Raw genomic sequence first — 17,411 nt, forward strand, 5'->3', positions numbered from 1 at the left:
CCCTGATGCTGGGTGCAGCCCTGCTCCTTTACGATCTTAATCCACAGGGAATGTTCTTATCTGATACAGTCTTCCTATGTGACCCTAACCCACACAATAGTCCCAGCACAACATCAATCTCTTGCTAACACATCCACTCATCTAGGAGGGACTCCTGGTGGCCTCTGGCGGTTACCATAGGAGCAGAGTTCTGTGATGAAGCTGCGTTCCTCAGGGAGGAGAGCATATGCCCCCATTCATTGCCCTTCTCTGTGCTGCCATGTGGGCCACTCGGGGTCAGCAGTGACCCTGAGGCTCTTGACACACACACTTACGGCATGGACCCCTTTCTTGACCCCTTTGCAAACAGAACAGGAAATCTATGTGTGGTGAAGTTGAGGGGTCCATGGCCTCCAATGAGTTTCTCTGGCATTGAATCTGTTTTCTTTTTCTTCTTCACATTTTGATATTATTCTTATTGTGAGCCCCATTCCTCCAGCGGGCTGAGCAGTTGCCCAGCTCTTGGAAAAACAACCTTCTGACACTGACAGTATCTGTGATGGGGGTACATGGAGGCCCGCATCTTGGGTATCCTTGATCTTGGCACCCTGGAGACGCTTGGTTGAGCTGGGTGGGCCCAGAGCAGATTTTTAAGAATGTTTTCCTTGCTTTTTCACATATTTGCTTTTCTACGAACTGCCTTTGATTAGCTCTCTGGAATCTGGGTGAGTTAGCTGTGTGGAGAAGCTCTGCTTGAAGGAGATTTTGCCTTTTTCTTTCCACACATTTTAGACCTAAGTGGGCACAGCTCTGTGGCCCAGAAGGAGGGTCGTAACTCCTGGGGTTCTAAGGCATCTTTGTTTTTTTACGATCTCTCCAGGACTTTATTCTTCCAACTGATGTTCCCTCCTCTATTTCTTCACTTTCCAGAAGGCAGCCCATGGACCCAGAGTGCACATGTATATATTTTTGTGATTGCTTAAGATTAATTGTTGGTGTTTAAAATACTCTCTTGACCTTGATGCACTGGTTTGCCAGCAAATTTTATTGTGCAAGCTGAAGCAGAAACAAAACAAACAAAACAAAAACCCCATGTCTACATTCTACTTCTCCGTGATACTTAGCACACTGTGCTATTTATATGTCAAATACCACTAATGGTAGCATAAAGAAGAGATGATAGGACTCTTGGGGGAGGTGGGGTAGACATTATTTTCAGTGCATTATACAATACTTTGTGGCCTGGATCAGGTCTCCCTTTGCCTGTCATTCCCTGAGACCCTGCTGTCCTACTACGTTCCAGCGGCATAAGGAGAAGAAGGCAAATTCTTTGCCCTCAAGAAGCTTGGGGAAGAGGCTGAGAAGTGAATAGTTACATGCAATGTAATGATTGTTACTATACAGATTTGGACCAGATGTGGGGAAACTGCACGGAGGCACGGAGAGTGTTAGGGAAGCAGGATGAATGGGGGGGGGGGGGGTTGAACTGAATCAAGACCAGGATTTCTCATCCTTGGAGCTGTTGACATTCTGGACCAGATCGTTCTTTGTTGTCCTGCACAGAGTGGAATATGGAGTGTGGCCTCTGTACTAGGTGACCGTGATCACAACCCTCTTCTCTCCAAGTTGTGTCAATTTAAAAAAAATGCCTCCAGACATAGCCAGCTGTCCCCTGAGGGACAAGATGGACCCTGGTTGAGATTCACGGAGTCGTTAGTGGAATCAGAGAGGAAAACGGCTTCCCGTGCACAAGCTTAGAGATGGGAGAGAGCCGGGGCGGCCTCCAGGGCTTCAGAACTAGGTGGAACTCAGTATACCTGGAGGCCAAAAGATAAATGGGCCCGTTTTTGAAAGTCTCACGGGCAGAGCACAAACTAGCCACTTAGGTGCAGGGGAGGCCTCCACAATCGACTAGCGTGTTACTGGGTAGCCCACAATGGGTGTTATTAACAATATGCTCCATCTGGCAGCTTCCTATTGTAACTAATGCATCTTGCTAAGTATACTCAAAGCTTTAAAAATCCTTATTTTAGAATGCAGCACTCTAAAGTTTGGTGCCTGGGGGCAAAGCCTAGGTCCCTTTCTTTTTTTTTTTTTTTTATAGTCATGCTCTGGAGGGAGGGCTTCATGTCTACTGACTAGGAGCCAGCATGGAAGGTGGCAGGAGAAGGCCCTTGCCATAGCAAGATAATCTGCTGAGAGACACAGGAGGGCACCAAGGCTGTAGTCTGGAGATCAGGGAGGAGGCAACAGAAACAATGGAGACCTGAAACAAAGACAGAATGGACCCAGGATGGAGAGGAGGGCTGGCTTATGAGCCAAGAGAAGGCGTAACTGGCCAGGCTTGCCTGGCGGGCCCAGGGAGGGGAAGGGGCAGTGCAGGAGGAGCCTGGGTTGTAGGGTATGGGTATCTGCCTTTTGTAGGTGCCCAGAGATGGGGGCTAAGAGCCAATGCAGGTATAGGGGGAAGACGAATATGGCTAGAGTCACTGGCTGGGACAGTAGGGAAATGACCTCTCAGACCGTTGGAATCTGGGGCTGGGGAGAAAGGACCAGGCTGCAGACACATATCTGAGTCACTGAATTGAGGTGGTTGGAGCTTCGGGTGAGATTGCCCAGGGGGGCTGTGTAGAAGAGGTAGAGTGCTTAGGGCGGACTCCTGTTCTCCGTTCCTCGCAAATCCCGCTCACAAGCCCTTCTCCCAGCATCCTTTCCCAAACCTTTGGCCCCCTGGCAGTGCCTCCCAGCCAGCCCTCCTTTGGAAGTCAAAACTGCTGGTGAAATGGCCACCATCCCGGAGGTGTTTGGGGTCTGACAACTCTCTGTATTTCCGGTAATGTCTGTGTTTCCCTCTTGTCTTCCTGACTCACGGTAAACTCATTCAGGCAGGGGCTCCATTTTTGTCTCCTCCCCCACCTTACCCTATATCAATTCAGTCCAGTAACAACCCCACTCTAGGGCCTTGGGGTCCTTAGCTGAGGATCCCGGGGCCAGCTGCGCACTCCACTAGAGGACAAAGTTCAGCTCTCCTACACCCGTGTCCCTCCTGCCAGCACCTGGGCCTCAGGGCTGACTCACCGAGTCAACATTTCTCAGGTCTGCTCAGTGGATCCTGAACCCCAATTCCATGTGCACCCTGAAAGGAGAACCTCCTCGGCCTCAGCTCTGAAAAACCCCTTGGAAGACTGGGGGTTTATTTGGCTAAAAATAAGTTGGATGTTGGAGCAGCAGGTTGATACACAAAGCACTAGTTTCGCTGTTTATTTTGGGAAAAATATTAAAATTCTGTTAATGTCGTGTCATCAGGGGTCAGCCGCAGAACGACCGGTGGTGAGAGGCCTCTAGAACACGGGGCCACTGGAAGGACAGCTCAGAGCTATGGTAAAATGTGTTCTCCCCTGCCGGGGTTATCTGCCAAGAAGGGGGCAGCTTATCACCACGGATGTTTGCGCCAGGATCCTTGGGTGCACTTTAACCCACTGCTGCAACTGGGGTCACACGTGGGAGCCGCAGGATCTGGCTCCCCCGGTGCTGCCCAGCCGGGCTGGCACAGGATGTCAGCTGCCTGCTCCGACCTGCGTGCCGGGCCCGGGCTGGCGAGGGGTGTCCGCGCCCAGCGGGTTGTGTCTGCCATGTGAACGAACACCAGGTGTGACTGCTGGTGGCCATGTGGTCCAGAGGGAGGGACGCTTGGCTCAAGGCTTCCGTCTCCCTTCCGCTGGAAGGGAGGTAATGGGAGTAGCACGTCTGGGGCAGGGACCCCATTTTTTGACTTAATCCTTCTGTGCATTCTGCACATATTCTCTTCAGATCTGGCCCAGAGTGCTGGGCCCTGGGCGATTTTGCTTCTTGTCCCAGCCGCCGGTTTAATGATGGTGTGAATCAGAAAGTGTGATTAGCCAGCACCCACAAGTGTGGCACCCAGGCGTGTTTCAGCTCAACAGGGCTTTATTTTGGGGCTGTGGCCAAAGGCTGGATTTGCTGTTGCTGGTTCGGCCACATTGCCAGCTCCCTAGATCCAACAGCGCAGGGGTGGAGAGCGTCTTTGCTACACCTGGTGGGGGGTTTCGAGCCTGAAACTGAGAGCTGAGCGCTGAGAGGCCAGAACACCCAAATCGGTCCCAGCATCGCTGAGCGGTTTTTAGGCTGAAAGGAGTCAAGAGAAACAAACAGTGGGGTGAGCTTCCTTTGGGCAGGAGACCTTCCATTCAGAATGATGGAATTTAAAATCTGTGGGTCCAACGCTCTCTCTTATTCTTTCCACGTGTCTGTGCCAGGTCCATGGCTGTGAGCTTCTACGGTGTCCAGTGCCCATGGCTTTTTCATTTCATCTTATTTTATTTTTGTTGGGAGGAACATGAGGCCAGAAAGAAAGGTGTGCCAAGCCCGACTTCTCTGTCCTTACCCAGAGATTTGCTAACATGTCGGAGGTGGGCGAAAGCCTCAGGTGCCTCTGTCTCTGGGGCAGAGGTGAGTTTGGGCCAGCGGGTGGGGGCAGAGCAGAGAGCCAGGGAGACCTGGCCTTGGCTTGGGAGCCCTGGGGGTGGGGGTGGGGGCTTGTTGGAGGGGCTAAGCACTCTGCAGGTGGTGTGTTCCCAGGTAGCTTTTAACTCTTCCTTATTTGTGCCCCGTGACCTTTTGCACATCTTGACTCCGCAACCCCCAGTTTCCCATTGCACGTTACTGGGTGTGTTGGGGTGAGAGCGGTAAACACCCCAGAGAGGGAGAAGGCAGAGGGAGCAGGCAGGGGAAGCATCTTGATCAGCTGCTCCTAACTTCCTTCTCCCTCCAGGATTAACACACCCCCACCCTTCTTCCTCCTTCTCCGACGGAGGACACTGAAAACGAGCCACGTTTCCCCTTCCTTGCCCCGACAGAGGGACCCTTCTGCTTAGCCCAGGAGGCTGCCCGCTGGCTGGGAACTGTAGGAACACGTGGCTGCCACATAGGCAGTGAGTCAGCATCCACCTTTCTCAGAGGCTCTGGGAACCCAGCAAGGGTACTCATCACCTCGGGTTAATATTAACTGTCCAGGCAGGTCTAAGGCAAATCCAGAAAGAGAGGTGTGGTGTCCTCCTGCTGGAAGGACCGGGCAGAAGAGCCAAGAGCCCTCCCAACCTGGGCCCCTCAAATCGCCCAATTTATCCCCCTCCTGAAAATAGTTTTCTCTTACCCTTCCGCCCGCGTGTTTGGATGAGATACTGCAGCTGGCTTGGCCCATGTAGGGGAGCGGGGTGAGGGCCACAGCACGCTCATGAGTTTTTAGAGGTTGGGAAGGGCTTTGGGGACAGAGCTGGGTGAGAGGTTCAAGGTCCACCATTGATGGCTCGAGGACTGTGGGAGCGTTCCTCTCTAAGTCTTGCCTTCCTTTTTGGGGAAAAAGACCTCATTGCATGTACATTTCACGTGCGATAACGTGAGTAAGGAGCAGCTATTTGGTTCCTTTTTATGAATGGCTGTTTCCCTCCACACTTCCCCCAAGTTCTGGCTTTCCTGCCACAACAGGGAAGCTTCTCAAATAATTCTGCTGTGAAATCTGGAGCTGGGGCTTTATGCCACACGAGGAGCCACTGGTTCCTGCTTCCCTCAGTGATGTGAGGAGGGTGACTGTGTGCACAGAGTTGGGGGGCACCACGCAGCGGGGGCGCCGGGCTGGGCTTGCACTGACTCATCACAGGCTCTGGGGTGGGGCTTGTAAATCACTGATTCATCCCAGTCGGGATTTCCTCAGTGTTCTCAAATCCGTTCTTGGGCCCAAGATGTCTTGATTATGGAATGTCATCAGACTTCTGACATTTGGGAAGGTGAGTTCCAAACGGCCATGAGCAAGCACTGTGCAGCCTTGGGGATTTGGGCAAAAGGGTCATTGCATCTCCTGTCCTTGGAGGCTTATCATCCACTGACAGATAACCAGAGTCTTGGACAGCTGACTCACGATGGGGGTTTAACTCCTTCTGGAATGATTCCTGTCTAGCTCTTAGGAAGTTGGGAATATGAAACAAGAGGCAGATTGGTTTATTTTCTTGGAAAATATTCACTGAGCACCTCTATGTGACAGACCCATTCTAAGCCACAGAAGATGCAGAGAGAGCCCCGAGCAGAACGGACAGGTTCCCAGTTTGCATGCAGCCGCATTTCACAGAGGAGGACAAGAAGTCAACAGGTGTTTAAATAAATAAACAAGAGCCCTCGGCAGGCAGTAAGCTTGGATGATGAAGAACTAGGCCATGGTTCGCAAACCTGAGCGAGTCTCAGAGACACTGGCAAGGCCAGTTAAAACACAGCTGGCCAGGCTCTGCCCTGGGCCTTTCTCATTCAGTGTCCGGGAGGGGCTGGATAATTTGCCTTTCTAATGAGTTCTCAGTGGGGAGGGGGGTTTAAGGGGGCATGGGGAGGGGATGCTGATGCTGCAGGTTCCTGGACCACACTTTGAGAACCATGGACTCCCTCTTGATAGGAAGGGATGGGGTTGGGGGGCTGGTTTGGAAACTGCACTCAGGAAGAAGGGGTCAGAGCTCCTTTTAGTCGACTGGAGGCAGAGAGGACGGAGGTTGTGTGTTTTTTGCAGTTTCTTGTTTGTTTGTTTTTTATGTTGTGGAAGGGACAGCTGGAAAGAAACAGAAAACTTGGTCTCCCTCACCTCTAACTCTGCTTTCGTCCCTGACTAGATTAACGTTTGGAATCTTCCTGCCCTGGGGAGCTGGCTGTCCAGTTGGCCTGAAGACAGGACACTGCTCTGGTCGAGAGTCCTCTCATCTGTTCGTTCTCACGAAGCAGCAGTCTGAAGGCCAGATCTCAGTTGAAACATTTCGGAAATATCACTGTCATCCAAGGGAAGGACATTCCTAGTCTAGTTGTAACCAGCCCCGGGGATCTTTGGGTCCCTTCTTACCAGTCACCCTATGGGTAGTTGTGTTTCTGTACCAATCTGTTTGTCCATGAAATAGGGATAAAAGCCATTGCAGACTCCTTGATTATAATTTATCCGAGGGCAGACGGCATGACTTCATCTTCTATCTCAGGGTCTGGCAGCATGCTGCTTTTCATGGTGAGCCGTACATGCTTATTGATTTCAAATATACGCTTGCCTATCTATTCGCAACCGAACGCTATGCCAGCTGCTGGAGATTTCGTGCCAGAGGAGACAGATCCAGCCCCTCCCTTCATGGGGTTGATGGTCTAAATGGGGAATGCAGTAGGTAATTTCCTCGTGGAGGGTTGTCTCACATTCTATGCTAGGAGTGGGACCAGGTGCCATGGGAACACATAACCTGGGGAGGTCAGGAGGGCTTCCTGGAAGAAGTGACATAGAGCTTGGGACGCGAGTCAGGTGGCTAGATAAGGAGTGGTGAGGGAGTGACATAGGTGCAGACCCTCTGGTGAGGGAAAGCATGTATGGTACAGTTGCTGAAGGAGCCCCGATCCCAAAGGCCTTGCGGGGATGAGTGAACAATGCTGGGGACACTGAGAAAATGTCTTGAGGGGTCTCCCTGCTTGTTGGCTATCTATAGCACATGTCAAGGCTCTGCCTTAGGCCCAGGTTGGGGAAACCTGCGGTGGTGGTGGTTGGGTGCTGTGTGGAGTTGGCTCTGTGTACAGGTCCCCGTTCCCAGATTTGCACTCCTCCTACCTGTGGAACAGGGAGTTCTGGGCAAACCAGTTTGGATCAAGGAAGGAGCTTGTTGAACTCTTCACCATGAAAGGGCATTCCTGGAACAAAAACGACAACTCTACAGTGTGCACCCCCACAGTGTGGTTGGGGGAAAGAGGGTGCCCAAAGTGCTTGTGGAAATCCTAAAACACGGTCTCAGTGTTGATGGCTTTGGCCTGGAGAGGGATCGCTCCTTTCCTGTTGGACTCAGTTGGCCTGCCTGGCACGTAGGTGCTGACGAACGACTCTGTGACCTGGGGCCAGCCAGGTCCCATGTGGGCACCCCACTTTTTTAGAGTTACAAAATGGGGACTAGTCTCTTCCTCTGAGTACATCCTGGGGATTCTGTGTAGAGAAATGAGATGGTGTTTGTGCAAACAGTGGGCTCCCGGAGGGTAAGATCAAACTTCCAGGATGATGATTGTTAAAGGCATCTAGCTGGTGTGCCGGTGATCACTGCTTACACTGTGTGTGTGTGTGTGTGTGTGTGTGTGTGTACTTAATGGTTAACTATTCAGCCTGGCATCCGTATTTAGTTTATTTCCGTAAAAATACTCGTAGCTTGCTTTCATGTAGACTTTTTTCTATTTTATTTATATGGAGAAGAGTATGTTCTCTAGGTCAAACTTCAGGTTCACAAAACATCTCAAATATAAAGAGAAAGGGCCAAACACCATTCTTTTAGGTTAATTTTTAATAGTACTTGGAAAAGCTACACATTTTCAGCTAAAGTTTGTGTTTTGGGTGAGAAGTGTGTATCACCTCAAAAACTCTTTGAACCCCACTCCCTTTCTCTTTGAAACGCTTTTTCCTAAAACTATTAAGATTCTTTAGCTTCTTTCATCAGCAGGCAGTGCCCCCTTTGAAAGTGCAAGGGTCTTACTTAAACACAAAGACCCGCTAACATCCTGTGTCCCGATGGACTGGTTTTCTGGCCAGGCTTCCTCCTGCTACAGCTGACCTGGATCTCCTCCCTTCTGCTCTGGATTTTTTTTTTTTTAAAGATTTTATTTATTTATTTGTCAGAGAGAGAGGGAGAGAGAGCACAAGCAGGGGGAGCAGCAGGCAGAGGGAGAAGCAGGCTCCGCACTGAGCAAGGAGACCGATGTGCAAGTGGATCCCAACCCTGGCATCAGGACCTGAGCTGAAGGCTGACGCTCAACCGACTGACCCATCCAGGCGTTCTTGTTCTGGAATTTTTTGACACTAGGACGTAATAGAGATAAGACTGAAGTTACCTGTAGGCAAGACGTACAGAATTTTCTAAATGTTTTGGATGTTCTGTCTCTCGGGCTGACTCACACATTTGTTTTGCAGACAGGAAAGGAGCTCCCAACCTGGAGAGACAGAAAGCCTTTCCATCGGCTTTCTCTTTTTACTCGTCTGATTTCCTTCTTATTTCTCACCGAGGAATGGAATGGAAGGGGGAGAGATGAATTTCCACCGTAAAACTGAGCTGTGTGCGTGATGCAAGGAAGGAAGTTAAAGTGGCTGATGCCAAGTGCAGAGTATACTTTGTGACCGAGGATAATTAAGCTTGACTTTTTTTTTTCTTTTTTTTTTTTTTTGTTCTTTAATCTCAGAGTCCAATGTGTGGCGTCCTGAAGGGAAATTAAGTGCCTTTCATTAAACTTTGGATGAAGCCTATTCCAGCCAATTCCTAGTCTTCTGATAGATGTCTTAAGGTTGTGTAAATGGAACCAGTATTTTAAATTCCTGTCTGCTCTTAACCACAGATTTGGCTTCAAAAAGAAGAACATTGGAAATTCAATATAATGCAGTTTATTTCAGACTAAATGAGATCGGCTCACTGGGGAGCATCACTTCCGGTTTGAGCCCATTGGTTTTTTTTTTTAATAAAGATTTTATTTATTTATTTGATAGAGATCACAAGTAGGCAGAGAGGCAGGCAGAGAGAGAGAGGAGGAAGCAGGCTCCCTGCTGAGCAGAGAGCCCGATGCGGGTCTCGATCCCAGGACCCTGGGATCATGACCTGAGCCGAAGGCAGAGGCTTAACCCACTGAGCCACCCAGGCACCCAAGCCCATCTGTTTTTAAAGGCTGTGTGCCCAGACTAGTGTACCAGCTTCCCAGCTGGTCTTCTTGACTTTAGCTCTTCTTCCTCCAGGTCATCTTGGAACCACTGTCAGAGCTATATGTCCTTAAAACCAAGGTCTGTTGTGTTTTTCCTCAACTTAATCTCCTTCAGGGGCTCAGTGGCTCCCCATGACCTTTTGAGTTCTTTCCAGATGCCTTTGCATGCGGTCAGTTCGTACCACTACTGCTCTAGCTACAATGTTCCTTTCATTGCACCCGCCATGCACTCCCTTTCTCGCCATCCTATTTATCCTTCGGGATGAAGTCCTTCTTTGAAGCCCTCTGATGTCTTCCAAATGGGCCACGTCTCCTCTGGGCTCCTGTAACACCATGCCTGCCTTGTAGCATGACCATCTCGACTCATGACTTTTTCCTACACCTCTGCTTGCCCTACCTAGGCTGAGGGTCTAGAGGGTCAAGATGTGTCTGATTCAACCCAAGTTTTGGTTCAGAGCAGGTGACCAATAATTTTGGGCTGCATCAGTGAATCCATGAATGGGATGGGTTAGGGTGGCATGGAGGGGAAGATTCATTCATAAATGCAGAAGTGTTTCCTTGGAATGGGGGGTGCCTTGGTTATGACTGCCAAAATGTAGGAAGAGTAGTTTTTTGGGTTGGCTGGTGCCTGAGCTAGTGTGTCCCTGAACCTGAGTCTTTTCAAGGAAGTTTTTTCATCACCGACAGAGGACTATGTACTGGGAGCTTCTAGGAGGTTTGGGGGGCAATGGGAGACAGCCTGAAGCCTGAAGAAAAGGGATATCTAGCAGCGTAGGAAGACTGGAACACTGTGAGAATATGTGGAACTTCAAGATGGAGTTGTCTTGGCTTTTTGGTGATTTGGAAAATCACACTAGTTACCAGAACTAGAAGAGAAGATTTTCAGAAAGCAGAAGTTATTTTCAAGGTGTATCGCTAAGAGTGACCAGACTGGAAGACCAGAGTCTAATTTCTAATTTTGGGTCCTTTTCTTCTTCAGTTTTCCATTAGATTGTTAGCTGCTTGAAGTCAAGGGCAATGTTCAAATTTTCCAGCTACTTTAATTGCAAGTGTAATGCATGTTTGTAAAAATAATGCACAAGTGTACAGAATGAAGTCTCCCTTGATAAGATTGCCGCTGGCTGTGAGAACATTTGCATGAATTAGTAAAAGCCTCTCTTGCTGTCTGCCAAAAAATTGCCTAGCAACACACATGCGAATCTGTGATGTCTTTGGTATAATTGTCCCCATGCTTAATCTTCCACATGTGGCCACTGTGCCTTTGCAGGCTTCCCTCAGTCCACTCCTCTCCCCTCCCTAGAGATGGCCAGATCTTCACCTACCCACGTATGTGTATACGTGCTTATATTCACACGCTGACACACCCGCTCATATATGGAGAGAGGAGAGTCAAGAGATTTATAGAAATGGGGCCATATTTTACATACATTTGGTTACTTTTAATTTTAATTTTTTAAAAAATTTATTTGAGAGACAGTGAGTGAGAGAGAGTGAGCCCAAGCCATGGGGACTGACAGAGGGAGAGGGAGAAGCAGACTCTCCGCTGAGCAGGGAGCCCAATATGGGGCTCCCTCCCAGGCTCCTGACTGAGCCACCCAGGTGCCCTTGGTCACGGTTCTACCCCCCTTGATGATGATCTTGGATACAATTTCCTCAGTTTATTTAAATTTATGTTATTCTCTCTAGTGGCTGCTCTCCCATAGCGTGGCTGTTCTGGGTTTAACGGCTCCTTTGTAGAAAGACATTTAGTTTGTGTCCCTTTTTTTAAAATTACACACAATGATGTAACATAAGTGAAGGTTCTAAGGTATGGGATCATAGAACCAGGCTAAAGGCTCCTAGATGTTGCCATTTTGGCAGATGGTGCAAAATTGTCCCCCAAAGTTTGAGCTGAATTATATTCCTATTTCTTCACACCCTTGCCAATAGTTGGCATTATCTATCTTTCACATTTTTATCAGTTTGATGGAGGAAAAATGACATCTCATTTCATTTAAATTTTCCCAATTACTAGTGAGGTGGAGCGTTGTTTCACACATCTACCAGCTCTTTGTGCCTCTTCGTTGCAATGCGTGCGTTTGTCCTTTGGTGTTTTCTAAGTTGGCTTATTTAATCCTTTTTTTAAATATATACTTTATTTTTTCATATTTTAAAAATTTTAATTCCAGCATAGTTAACATACAGTGTTGGCTTTTTTTTTTTTTTTAAGATTTTATTTATTTATTTGACAGAGAGATCACAAGTAGGCAGAGAGGCAGGCAGAGAGAGAGGGGGAAGCAGGCTCCCTGCTGAGCAGAGAGCCCGATGCAGAGCCCGATGCAGGGCTCGATCTCAGGACCCTGAGATTATGACCTGAGCTGAAGGCAGAGGCTTAACCCACTGAGCCACCCAGGCGCCCCAGTGTTGGCTTGTTTAATCTTTACTGTGTATGCATTGTAATCATTTACTACTTTATTTTGCTTCCCAGACACACCAACTTCCTGCTATCTCTGCACTGGAAAGAAACAAAGAAGGCTGATTGAGAGACAATGCAGTAAATCAGAAAGATCATAGCGCTTTGGAGCAGGAAGGGGTCACGGAGATCATGTTGTCCAAATGCCTTATCTTACAGATGAGACAAGTCTGCCCCTAAGTTTTTCAGGAGCAAAAGGTATCCCGTAACTGGTTCATGGCAGGTGTGAAAATGGACTCTCATTCAAGTATTTCTTCTCCTGTCCGTCGCCCCTCCATGAAACAGTGTTTATGAAGAATACCGTTGGTCCCTCTTTTCTGGGTACTGTGTTTCCTGAGTAAATCTTTATTAATTTAACAGAAAGCAAATGCAAATCTGTTTATAAGAGGGAGAGGGTGGGGTTTATTAGCCATGTGGGAATGGCTTTTGAGAGCCAGGTAACCCGGCAGAAAGCCAAGAATGGTTTCTTAGGTATGTCAAGAAAGTGGAACAAATAGGTTTTTGTGGGAAAAGGGGCATCATGTGCTGATGAAGGAAAAGGGATTCTTACTTGAACAAGGGGGAGAGCCTGCTGATAGGCCCACGGCCTGCGTGGAAACTTTCGCTGGTTGTGTATATTTTCGTTCCTGATGCTTTTGGAATCTATCACGAAGGATCCATAGACACATTGGGTTCAGAAACCTTCCTCCAATACTCGAGAAAATACTGCGCATGGTCTGGGGCTGTGCCCTCTCACATGCCATGAATTTGGCTTGCAGAGAAGACTGAGCGGGAAGCTTCTTTTGACGAAGAAAATGTATGAAGGGATCGGTGAAGAGTCAGTCTTCAAGTCAAGTTAGAGACAAGCGGGGACTTCCCTTCAGGACCTGAGCGCGAGGACAGAGCTTCCTCAGAGCTGGGAAAAGAGACGGGGTATTAAGGGCACAGAGAGTCACCAAAAGGTTTTTTTGCTGCCCACACAGTTGGAATTTGAGGTGGATGAGTGTTCTTGGTTCTCACACAATATTACAAGGAAGAGAGGCAAGATGGACAAGATCAGGAATGTTCCCGGGCCTGCCAGCCATACTATCCAATGTACCCCGGGACACTCAGCAGACAGGAATCTGGAAACATAAGACAGAGTTATGATCTGATTATGTGTCTGCAGCGCTAGGACTGGAGGCCCCTTGAGGGCTCACTGATCTCCCTTCCTTAAGTCCTGTGGCTGCTAGAAACATTCAGAGTTACTCCTTATTAACTATCTGCCAGGGCTCACCATTTCTCAATTGTAAGATGGTGATGATGATTATTAATTATAATATAGTTTTTTTTTTAGATTGGGGTCTGATAAGATTTATTTAAGTTTATACAGTGGGGTTGGTGGAAATGCCTGTTTTTTTAAGTCTATAGCTTCCCCTTTATTTTTTTTTCCCTTGCGATTTTTCAATTTTTGGTTGTTTTGAAGAAATGGAGTCACTTCTTTCCTGTGGAGTTTCCTCGTAACGTTGCTGATTATGTCCCCGGGGTGTTGTTTCTCACGTTGCTCTGTCACCTGTGTTCCTGAACCTCTGAGTCGGTGAGATTTGGTTACACTCGAGTTTGACTTGCTTTGGCCCACAACCCCAGCTGGGAAGTGGTCTTATCCCCTCTCTGACCTCACCTACCCCCATCTGTCTTGCTCATTCTGTTTCTGCCCCCTGACCCCCCTGAATGTGCTCCCAATGTTAGGCTGTTGTACACCTGCGCCCTGTTGTACACCAAGGAAAGCTGTGGCTCCGGGGCAAGGAGTGCTGTCAGCGGAGAGCCTCCAGCCATCAACTTCTTGTTCAATGTCATGTGTATTCTGTGCTGTCTACGTTGATGACACATCCCAATAAGGGCCAACTGTCGATGATCACACGTGCCCCAGACTTCCCCATGATGTCGGAAGAGGCTTTGTTGTAGTTCTGCTTCTCTCTCTGCCCAACCTTGATTCTTCTGCCTTCCCTCTCTGCAGGGTCTGGGGAAGTGGACAATTCTCATGCTCTCCAGTACGATCGCTGTAACTTCTTACACAACCATTTCACAGTTCTGAAGAGAAACTTTAAAAATGGTGGTCTTACAATGGACAAAATATGGAAAGAGCCCAGATGTCCCTCGATGGATGAGCAGATAAAGAAGATGTGTTTATTTATATACACACAATGGAATATTACTTAGCCATCAGAAAAGATGAATACTTACCATTGACATGGATGGAACTAGAGGGTATTATGCTGAGTGAAATAAGTCAATCAGAGAAAGACTATTATCATATGATCTCACTCATACATGGAATATAGGGAACAGCATAGAGGATCATAAAGGAAGGGAGGGAAAACTGAGTGGGAAGTCATCAGAGAGGGAGAAAAACCATGACAGACTCTTAACTCTAGGAATCTCACTGAGGGTCGCTGGAGGGGAGGTGGGTGGGGGGATGGGGTAACTGGGTGATGGGCACGAAGGAGGCCACTTGATGGAATGAGCATGGGGTGTTATATGAAACTGATGAATCACTAAATTCTACCTCTGAAACTAATGATACATTATATGTTAAATGAATGGAATTAAAAAACAATTTAAAAAGTGGTGGTCTTTCATTTCCCAATTTCAGGGAAGTAAACTGTGTGTGGAAGGAGAAAAAGAAGTGAAAAAGATCACAATTCCTAAGGCAGGAGCCCCTGGGGGTCCCGGCTTTCATCCTGGAGCTTTTGGTGGCCCCAGGACCATAAACCTTGCCTTATCTCCTGACCCCCCCAGGTGGATCCCTCCCCAGTGTCTCACAACATTGGTAAATCCCTGGCACCACTTTGTAATCTGTTTGTTTTGCCCCTCCTCTTTAGATTTGGGGATCCTCAGGTGGGGAGGGGTGTCTTTCAATGAGGACAGAGAAGGCATTGATCAACTATGATCTTATCCCACCTGGGAAACACCTGCCCAGGTGGGAGAAGGTATTGATCAACTATTGATCACTGATGAATGAATGATTGAAGGGCTTACTTAGAGTGAGCGGTGGTTTATTTTCAAGTCTGGCTTCTCGAATTCAACACCACCTGCAGGCTACAGGTACGTGTTGTGTGAGGGTCTGACATGGGGTGGCGATTGTCCATACAGCTTTGTCTAGTCTCAGCGAATACTCTAAGAGCAACAAGTTCCTGATTCCTCTGCTCAGCGCCAGAGGCCAGCCCATGGCTCTTCTCCATGCTCCCTGGAGAAGGAAGTATGTTCTTCTGCTTCTGTCTGGCTTCTGCTTTAGGTCCAGGCAGAGCCCCCTTCTAGCTCACTTCCCATGGAAAGAGAAGGGTCCCTTCAGATCCCTACTCCAAGGGCAGGTGTTTCCCAGGTGGGACAAAACCAACCCTTTCTTCTTTCTTTGGCCTCCCTTGACATTTTTGGGCCCCTCTTTGATCTATTGTTTCATGGATACTGGAAGTCCCTTGAAGAATCCTCCCTTGTTTACCCAACAGCAATGAACCCTTCACAACAAACCACTTCTTACCAGAGTTCTCCAGTGTAGCGGAGAGGTGGTGGAGTGGTGTTCTGACTTAGAGTGGGGTGTCACCCCTTCGAGGAGATGGAGGTTGCAGGCAGAGACCTCTTGTTTGTGGGATCGACTAATACAGAGGGTGGGGGTGGAGTGATAGTTAGAAGGAGGATGAGATCAAGGGCTTTGGAGGGCTTTGTTCTTGGGTCAGGGTTAAAAATCCATGTCAGTAAATATTTTAAACTCTGGTCAAGTGAAAGCTACAGGACACAGTGATAGTAGCTAATGCAAAAAGCAAGCTTGAGGCTGTGCATGGTGAGGGGAGCTCCGTGGATGCGGTGAGGCATGGGGAGTGGTAGAGAGGCAGGGAGGTACAATTCTGAAGAGAGAAGAGATTAGGTGGATACTGTGGTGACAGAGTTCCCCAATGGAACAGCCGTGTGGGTGGCTTGTAGGAGTCTCACCCCTAGGCCCATATTAGTCCCCTGGGGAGTTAAAAAATATACTGAGGTTGGGTCTTTCTCCAACTGGCCTGGGGTTTGACCCAGGTATTGGTCGGGGTGATTCTAATGTGCCAGCTGCTTAAGAATGACCTCGTTGGGCTTAGGAGAGGGGGCGGTATTTCCGGTGGAGATAGAGAGGAAGGGAGGGCTGATGGAGAAATTGAAGATAGTAATACATGCATAATATCATGCGTCTTCCTAGTTCTTTTCTTCAAAATCCTCAGACTCTGAAGTGCAGATGAATCCCCTGGGGATCTGAGTGAAGTATGAATTTTGATTCAGTAGGATGGCTGGGGCTTGAGAGTGCCTTTCCAACAGGCTCCCAGGGGATGCAACTGCTGCTGGACCACACTTTGGTTGGCAAGGCATAAGGTTTACAAAGTGTGGACCATCTTATTTTGCACATGAATTATGATATGCGGCTCATATCTGGTAGGTCTTAGCATCCTCATTATGCAGAAAAGGACACAGAGATCAAGAGAAGGGAAGAGGGGCAGAGAGAGGCCCTGAGCAGTGATTTTGGTGATCATTTTGGGCCCAGGCCTACATACTTTACACCTGCCCCTTACTTGACCAATTTCCTCAGACCACACACCTGTAAGTGGTGAGCCCAGGTCTTCTGACTCCAAGCACAGAGCCCGATCTTTCGTATTCCAGCAGCCTTCTCCAGGACGTGAAAGGACATTGTTATTATCGGAAGGGAGAGTGAGTAGGAATAGGAGCTCAGGGACAAAAAAGGGCATCTGGAGACACTGTTATAGGAAATCAGCCAAGGGATGGGGAAAGAGGCTGAGCAGGCATTAGGGCCAACTTGCTGTTGGCCCTTTGTTAAGTCGGCAGTGGATGAGATCCTCTGTTCCATTAAGGGGCTCTCTCCAGCTGTGCCCTAAATGCAAGCCGAGAAGGCACATGGGAGGACTTCATGCAGTCAGGGAGACAAGAAAGTTTATAATTTAGGGCAGGCATTCTCAAACTTGAGTGAACATCAGAATCCCTTCAGGGGCTTGTTAGACACAGAGTCTTCTCACCTCCCAAATTTTAGGGGCCTGAGAATATGCATCTCCAGCAAGTTCCCAGATGATGCAGATGTTGCTGGTCCCAGGACCCCGCTTTGAGAAACACTGGAGCAGTACCTGGCTGTATGTTCCCCTGAAGGACAACGAGGTCAGTTAGAGCCAGCGTGGGCTGTTGATCTCAGTGCCTTTTGTGATGCAGTCCAGGGAGTGAAAGTTTAAAAGAGGGGAAAGGTGGC

The sequence above is a fragment of the Lutra lutra genome, chromosome 6 (assembly GCF_902655055.1).
Source record: "Lutra lutra chromosome 6, mLutLut1.2, whole genome shotgun sequence".
NCBI classification, from domain to species: Eukaryota; Metazoa; Chordata; class Mammalia; order Carnivora; family Mustelidae; genus Lutra; species Lutra lutra.